The following is a 7,326-nucleotide window of genomic DNA, read 5'->3' as shown; positions in this document are numbered from 1 at the left end:
AGCCCCCTCGTGACTCTCCCCTAAACCTGTCAAACACTAACGAATTTCCATTTGTTACGTTCGCTGAAAAAATTCAAGCCGTGCAGGAATTTCGAGTTTCCCCACCTCCTAAGGGTACAGATCTCTGTCTTACTCACCTTTGAATCCGAATGTTAGCAGGTTGGGTGCATCCCTTCTGGTCCCCTTTCTGTGCTTGATGAAAAAATGCACGTAATTGGACACTACCGACCTTTTTTTTTTTTTTTTTAATGTTTATTTATTTTTGAGACAGAGAGAGATCATGAACGGGGGAGGGTCAGAGAGAGAGGGAGACAGAGAATCTGAAACAGGCTCCAGGCTCTGAGCTGTCAGCACAGAGCCCCACGTGGGGCCTGAACCCACGGACCGCAAGATCATGACCTGAGCCAAAGTCGGATGCTTAACTGACTGAGCCACCCAGGCGCCCCACTACCGACCTTTTTTGTTTTAAATGGCCATGGTTGATTTTTTGTTGTTGTTTTTTTTAACTAAATAGACTTTATCTTTTAGAGTAGTTTTAAGTTTACAGAAAAATTGACAAAAGTTCCTATATACCTTTTATCCTTGAACACATACACGTGCGTGTACACACAGCCCTGATATAATTTGCATTACTGTGGTACATTTATTATAACTGATGAGGGGCACCTGGGTGGCTCAGTCTGTTAAGTGTCCGACTTCAGCTCAGGTCATGATTTCATGGTTCCTGAGTTCAAGCCCCCAGTCAGGCTCTGTGCTGACGGTGCAGGGCTCACTTCAGATTCTCTCTCTCTCTCTCTCTCTCTCTCAAAAATAAACTTTTATTATTTTTTTTATATATTTTTTTAAATTTTTTTTTAACGTTTTATTTATTTTTGAGACAGAGAGAGACAGAGCATGAACGGGGGAGGGTCAGAGAGAGGGAGACACAGAATCGGAAACAGGCTCCAGGCTCCGAACTGTCAGCACAGAGCCGGACGCGGGGCTCGAACTCACGGACCGCGAGATCGTGACCTGAGCCGAAGTCGGCCGCTCAACCGACTGAGCCACCCAGGCGCCCCTCAAAAATAAACTTTTAAAAAAATTAAATAATATTGATACATTACTATTAAAGTCCATAGTTAACATTAGGGTTCACTCTATTGAACATTCCATAGGTTTTGACAAATGTATAATGACGTGTATAATATACAGAATTGTTTCTCTGCCCTAAAAATCCTGTGCTCCACCTTTCCAGCTCTCTCCCCACTCCCCATAACCACTAGCAAACACTGATCTTACTGCATAGTTTTCCCTTTCCCAAAATGTCATATAGTTGGAATCACACAGTATGTAGCCTTTTCAGATTGGCTTCTTTCACTTAGCAACATGCATTTAAGTTTCTTCCATGCTTTTTTTTAATGCTTGTTTATTTTTGACAGAGACAGAAACAGATCTCGAGTGGGGGCCGGGCAGAGAAAGAGGGAGACACAGAATCGTAAGCAGGCTCCAGGCTCCGAGCTGTCAGCACAGAGCCTGACGTGGGGCTCGAATTCAGGAAACGTGAGATCGTGACCTGACTGAGCTGAATTCAGATGCTTAACTGACCGAGCCACACATGTGCCCCACCTCCATGCTTTTTTTGTGATTTGACAGCTCATTTCTTATTAACGCTGAGTAATATTTCATTGTCTGGGTGTACCATAGTTTACCCATTCACCTACTAAGAGATCTTGGTTGCTTCCAAGTTTTGGAAATTATGAATAAAGCTAGTATAGTCATTTTTTTAAATTTACATCCAAGTTAGCACATGGTGCAACAATGGTTTCAGAAGCAGATTCCTTAATGCCCCTTACCCATTTAGCCCATCCCCTCTCCCACAACCCCTCCAGTAACCCTCTGTTTGTTCTCCATATTTAAGAGTCTCTTGTTTTGTCCCCATCCCTGTTTTTATGTTTTTTTTTGCTTCCCTTCCCTTATGTTCATCTTTTTTGTCTCTCAAAGTCCTCATATGAGTGAAGTCATATGATATTTGTCTTTCTCTAATTTCGCTTACCATAATACCCTCTAGTTTCATACATGTAGTTGCAAATGGCAAGATTTCATTCTAGTAGTGCAATTGCTGGGTCATAGGATAGTTCTATTTTTAATTTTTTGAGGAAACTCCATACTGTTTTCCATAGTGGCTGCACCAGTTTGCATTCCCATAGTATAATCACTTGTATACAGGTTTTTGTGTGGACATGTTTTCAATTCCTTTTTTTTTTTTTTTTTTTTTTTTTTTTTTTAATGTTTTATTCATTTTTGAGACAGAGAGAGACAGAGCATGAACGGGGGAGGGGCAGAGAGAGAGGGAGACACAGAATGGGAAGCAGGCTCCAGGCTCTGAGCCATCAGCCCAGAGCCCGACGCGGGGCTCAAACTCACGGACCGCGAGATCGTGACCTGGCTGAAGTCGGACGCTTAACCGACTGCGCCACCCAGGCGCCCCAATTCCTTTTGTTAAATACAAAGAAGTGTAAGATTGTCTACGTTTGTAGAAACTACCAAACTGTATTCCAAAGTGGTCGTATCATTTTGCATTTCCATCAGCAATGAAGGAGAGTTCCTGTTGCCCTGGATCCTCACTAGCACCTGGTGTCATAAGTGTTCCAGATTTGGGCCATTCTAACAGGTGTGTAGAAATAGCTCTTTGTTTTTTTGCAATTCCCTAATGACATGATTTTGAGCTCTTGTTCACACATATATTTGCCATCTGTAGATCTTCCTTTGTGAGGTGTCTGTTCCTTTGTGAGGTGTCCCATTTTTTAAATTGGGCTGTTGGTTTTCTTATTGGTGAATCATACTATCCATTTTTCTACTATTTACATCTCTAACTTAATACTCTTTGCAAACATCTGGCCGTGTTTTACTCAATTCCACTTCATTTTGTTGACTAGATATATTTTCATTGGTGTACCACATTTTAACAATAGACGTTTGATATTTTGATTGTTTTCAATTTTTCATTACCATAAATAATGCCCTGTTGAACATTTATTCATATGGCTGTATGTATCTGTGTGTTCCAGTTATTTATTCCTGCATAATAAACTACCTGAAAACAGTGGCTTAAAGGAACCATTTTATTATCACTTATAATTTTTATGAGTCACGTTGCAGCAGGGCTCAAGCAGGGGATTCTTTTTTTCTATGGGATACTGTAGAGATCACTGGGGTGGCTGGAAGGTGGCATTCAACTGGCATTATGGACCGGGGCACTTACATAGGACCTCTCCAGCACAGCTGTCCCACGTGGTAGTACTTCGCACATGGCCATGCAGGGCTTCCCGAGATGTCCAGGCCTCCGTAGAAGCTGCAATACTTGTGAATGCCCCTTGGAAGTCCCAAGACACCTCACTACCTTTTACTGGTCGAGCAAATTGTTGGGGCCAACTCCGATTTGAGGGGAGGGGAATTAAACACACCTCTCAGTGGGAGGAGTAGCAATGGTTGTGGACAGCTCTAATTTACACACTGTCCTATTAGCCCTTTAGGATAAATTCTTAGAAATGGAATTGCTAGCTCAAAAACTATTGCATGTTCTAAGTGTTGATACTTCTAAATGAATTGCCCAAGGGAAAATAATACCAACTGACACTCCACTAAGCATGTTTCTACACTTTTTGGCCATGATCTTGTGTTTCATGAGTTCGAGCCTGGCGTCAGGGTCTGTGCGAACAACTCACAGCCTGGAGCCTGCTTCAGATTCTGTGTCTCCCTCTCTCTCTGCCCCTCCCCTGCTCATGCTCCGTCTCTCTCTTAAGAATTAAAAAAAAAGAGTAACTTCTTCCAGATAACCATTTGTCTTCTTTCGTTCACGTGACAAAGCTGATGAATTCTCTTATAGAGACCCTGTTTTAGAAACTATCAGAGACGACTCCCTTACTGTCTGTTACTGCAACGTACTTAAGAGCAGGTTTCTCAATCTCAGCACTGTTGACACCTTGGGCCAGAAAACTCTTTGCTGTGGAGGTGGGGGTGGGGAGGGAGGCTGTGCTGTGCCCTGTAGGATGCTTAACAGCATCCCTGGCTTCTACTCACTAGATAGCACTTTCCCAAGTTGTGACCATCAAAATGTCCCCTAATTGAGAAACAGTTGGGGGGCATTTTGGGCAAGAGTAAGCTACTCTGACATAAAGAAACCCAACCAAGATCCAGTGGCTTGGAAAAGACAGAATTTTATTTCTTATGTAACAGTCCCAATGTAGAGTCCAGGATGTGGCAACCATGCTCCCTGGGGTCACTCAGGGGCCCAGATTCCTCCAAGCATGGTGTCTCCCCCAGGGAGCTTTGTCATCATCAGCAGAGGCAAGGCTGGGTTGCAACAAGAGGGAGCAGTGGGCAAAGGGAGAGCACTGTTTGCTGTCTCAAGGAGCACACACCGTATCTACTCACATTTATTTTTTAAATGTTTATTTGGGGGGGAGGCAGAGAGAGAGGGACCAAGGATCTGAAGCAGGCTCTTGTTGACAACACTCACGAACTGTGAACTCATGACCTGGGCCAAAAGCAGACGCTTAACCAACTGAGCCACACAGGTGCCCCCCTCTACTCACATTTAATTGGCAGTTACCTGGCCACACCTAACTGCAAGTGGGGCTGGGAAAAAGAGTCTGGTAAGGCACTGATGTGCCCAGCAGTCTTCTGGAAGTAGGTGAGTGCTATGGACTGAATATCCCCCCAAACTCATAGGATGACTCCTAGCCCACAGTGTGACCGTATTTGGAAAAGTAATTAAGAGGAGGAAGAGACGCCAGAGATCTCTCTCCACACCTGTGGTAGAAAGACTGGTGCCATCTGAGCCTCCCGGTCTGTGGTGTTTCGACATGGTAGCCAAGCTAACACAGTGAGAGGGTCTTTGCTCCACAGCACCAGCGTCTGACACAATCCTGCGAGGTGGAAGGTACAACACACCTGAGAAGGCAACAGTAAAAGGGTTTTAGTGATTTTTTTTTTAAGATTTTATTTTTAAGTAACCTCTACACCCAATGTAGGGCTCGAACTCACAACCCTGAGATCAAGTCGCACACTCCACCAACTGTGAGCCAGCCAGGCACCCCAAGTCTTTTTGTTTTTTAATGGACAATCGCAAACACATTAAGAGTAGAGAGGACCTAAGAAGCTCTGTGTGCCCATCAGCCAGTGTCACCAACTCTCAACTTACAACCCATTTTATTTCACCTCTGTCTCCAAGCGCACTTAGACCCGGAAGTGCATGACGTCGCCCATGAAGTGGATGACCTGTGCCCACCTACAAGGCCTCCATGGTCTGGGGAAGAGGACTCACTGCTTCAGGACAGACCATGCTGAAAATCAGGCCCGAGACCTGACTCCCCCACCGTGGCAGGGCAGAAAGGAGACCGATGTCCAGAGCCAATGGTGCCCCTCTGCCCACCGCAGGGCTATGAGATCAGCACTGGATGCAGGAAGAGGCGGAAGTCACCCTGTGACCATGAGGGAAAAGTAGAACTAAAATGTGGACCTGACCTTCAACATCACCTAGCAAAGGAAGCAGTTCTCAGCTGCCTAACTCTGAACTTCGAGTTATATGAGATAATGAAACATCCTGGTGATTGAAGCCACAGTGAGGCTGGGATTCTGACACGGGCAGTTAGAGTCATCCTGATATTTGAGAGGCGTGACATGTCCTCAGCGATGGAAGCAAAACCGTTTGCTGTATCTTAACAACATCACCGTGCTTGTGCCAGGTTAGCCGTTTCTGCAGTCAAAAGGGCACCCCCACCAGCACCCGGCACACAAGACCCTCAACAGCCAGGCTCCTCCATTTCCACCGGCAGCCAGGAAGTCCCTGCATTCACATTCCTCCCCGGCAGCCTGGTGAGCTCATCCTGCAGACGTGGCACAAGGCTACCCTGGGCCCTGCCGACCCTGCGAAGGTTCTCGTCCCCACTCTAATCCTTTTCACACTTTCGAAGGCAAGGAGATGGACATTTTAGAACAGGAGACACCAAACAAATGGATGTTACTTCCCCACCCCGAACATTAAGCACCAGCCTTTGTATCAGTGAGCTCCTCCTAGGCCATGCTGCAGTAACAAGGGATCCCGGGATCAGGGACAGGGAATCCCGCTGGCTTAACTCCTGCCGTGCCCTCAGCCGCAGGGGCTGCAGGCCTTCTCTCTGGGATCAACACGAACAAAGAGTCATAACCATGCAAAAACTCTTTTGACACCGGGGGCAAAGAGGGGATGGATGAACCACACACCAGCTTTTAAAGCTTCTGCCTCAGAGTGTGCGTGTCATCTCTGATTACAGCAGCGTTGGAAGTCATATGCTGAAGATCGACATCGAGGAATGAGGCAAACGATTTGGAATGATGATATAATCTATCACCTTTTCCAGAACCGAAAACCAAATCAGGCAAAGGTCAGTTGGGGAAACATAAAGTTATTCCAGGTGTCTTGGGTAAGAGCGGAATCAGGGTCTTGTACAAACCCTAAGACCTGGGGGGGAAAGTCAGGGAGATCGCGACCGAGGACGTGGGTGGTGCGGGAAGCCTTCGCAGTCTCCTGGGCTGCAGCAGGGAAGCCTGTGCTCCAGGAGGCTCGCTAGAAAATTCTACCTGCAACTGCCTCCGATCCGCAATCTCTAATCCAGTTATGGAGGCTGTTCCGGGAAACGTGGCCCCCAGCTGATTACCACCCGAGCTTCTGTGTCCTGCTCCCCATGTGACGGCACCTGGGCAGGGCCCCCGGGAAGCGAGCAGGTGGCGAGGGCGGGATCCCGACGGTGATACAGCACCCTCACCAGGCGAGGCCGGCGGACTCCGCAGGAGCAGTCTCACCTGAAGCACCCCAAATGGCCCGGGTGTCCCTAACATGACAACAGCACACAGGAGAGGGCGCTTTCCGGACGCCAAGCGCTCCTCTCCACCCTGAAGCTACCCCCCCCCCCCCCCCCGCCTTGCCGTCGCCCTACGGCAGGAGTCGGGCACAAGGCGGCGGAACAGCTGCCCCCGCCCCTCTCCCGAGAGCCCGCCTGTGTCTTCTGAAGCGCACCCCGGGCCTCAGGAACAGCGACAACGCCACCGCTTCCCCGCGACTGTCGCGGAACTACACGGCCTCCACGGGACAGCTCAGTCCGTCCGCCCGACGCACGGCCCGCAGCCCTGGGCCACAGCGGCCGCAGCCCGGGCCCGGAGACTGGGACTCCGCCGGAAGGGGCAGTGTCCGACCAGAGCGCCTTCGCCCCACCCCCGGGCCAGCAGCCAATCCCAGCGTGCGGCAGTGAAGACGGCCCACCATAGTCAATCCCAGAGCGCGCGCGGGCGGCGCTCCGCTGACGCAGA

This window comes from Leopardus geoffroyi, chromosome C1 (assembly GCF_018350155.1).
Source record: "Leopardus geoffroyi isolate Oge1 chromosome C1, O.geoffroyi_Oge1_pat1.0, whole genome shotgun sequence".
Classification (NCBI taxonomy): domain Eukaryota; kingdom Metazoa; phylum Chordata; class Mammalia; order Carnivora; family Felidae; genus Leopardus; species Leopardus geoffroyi.
The sequence above is the reverse complement of the archived record's forward strand: the minus strand, read 5'-3'. Positions refer to the sequence as shown.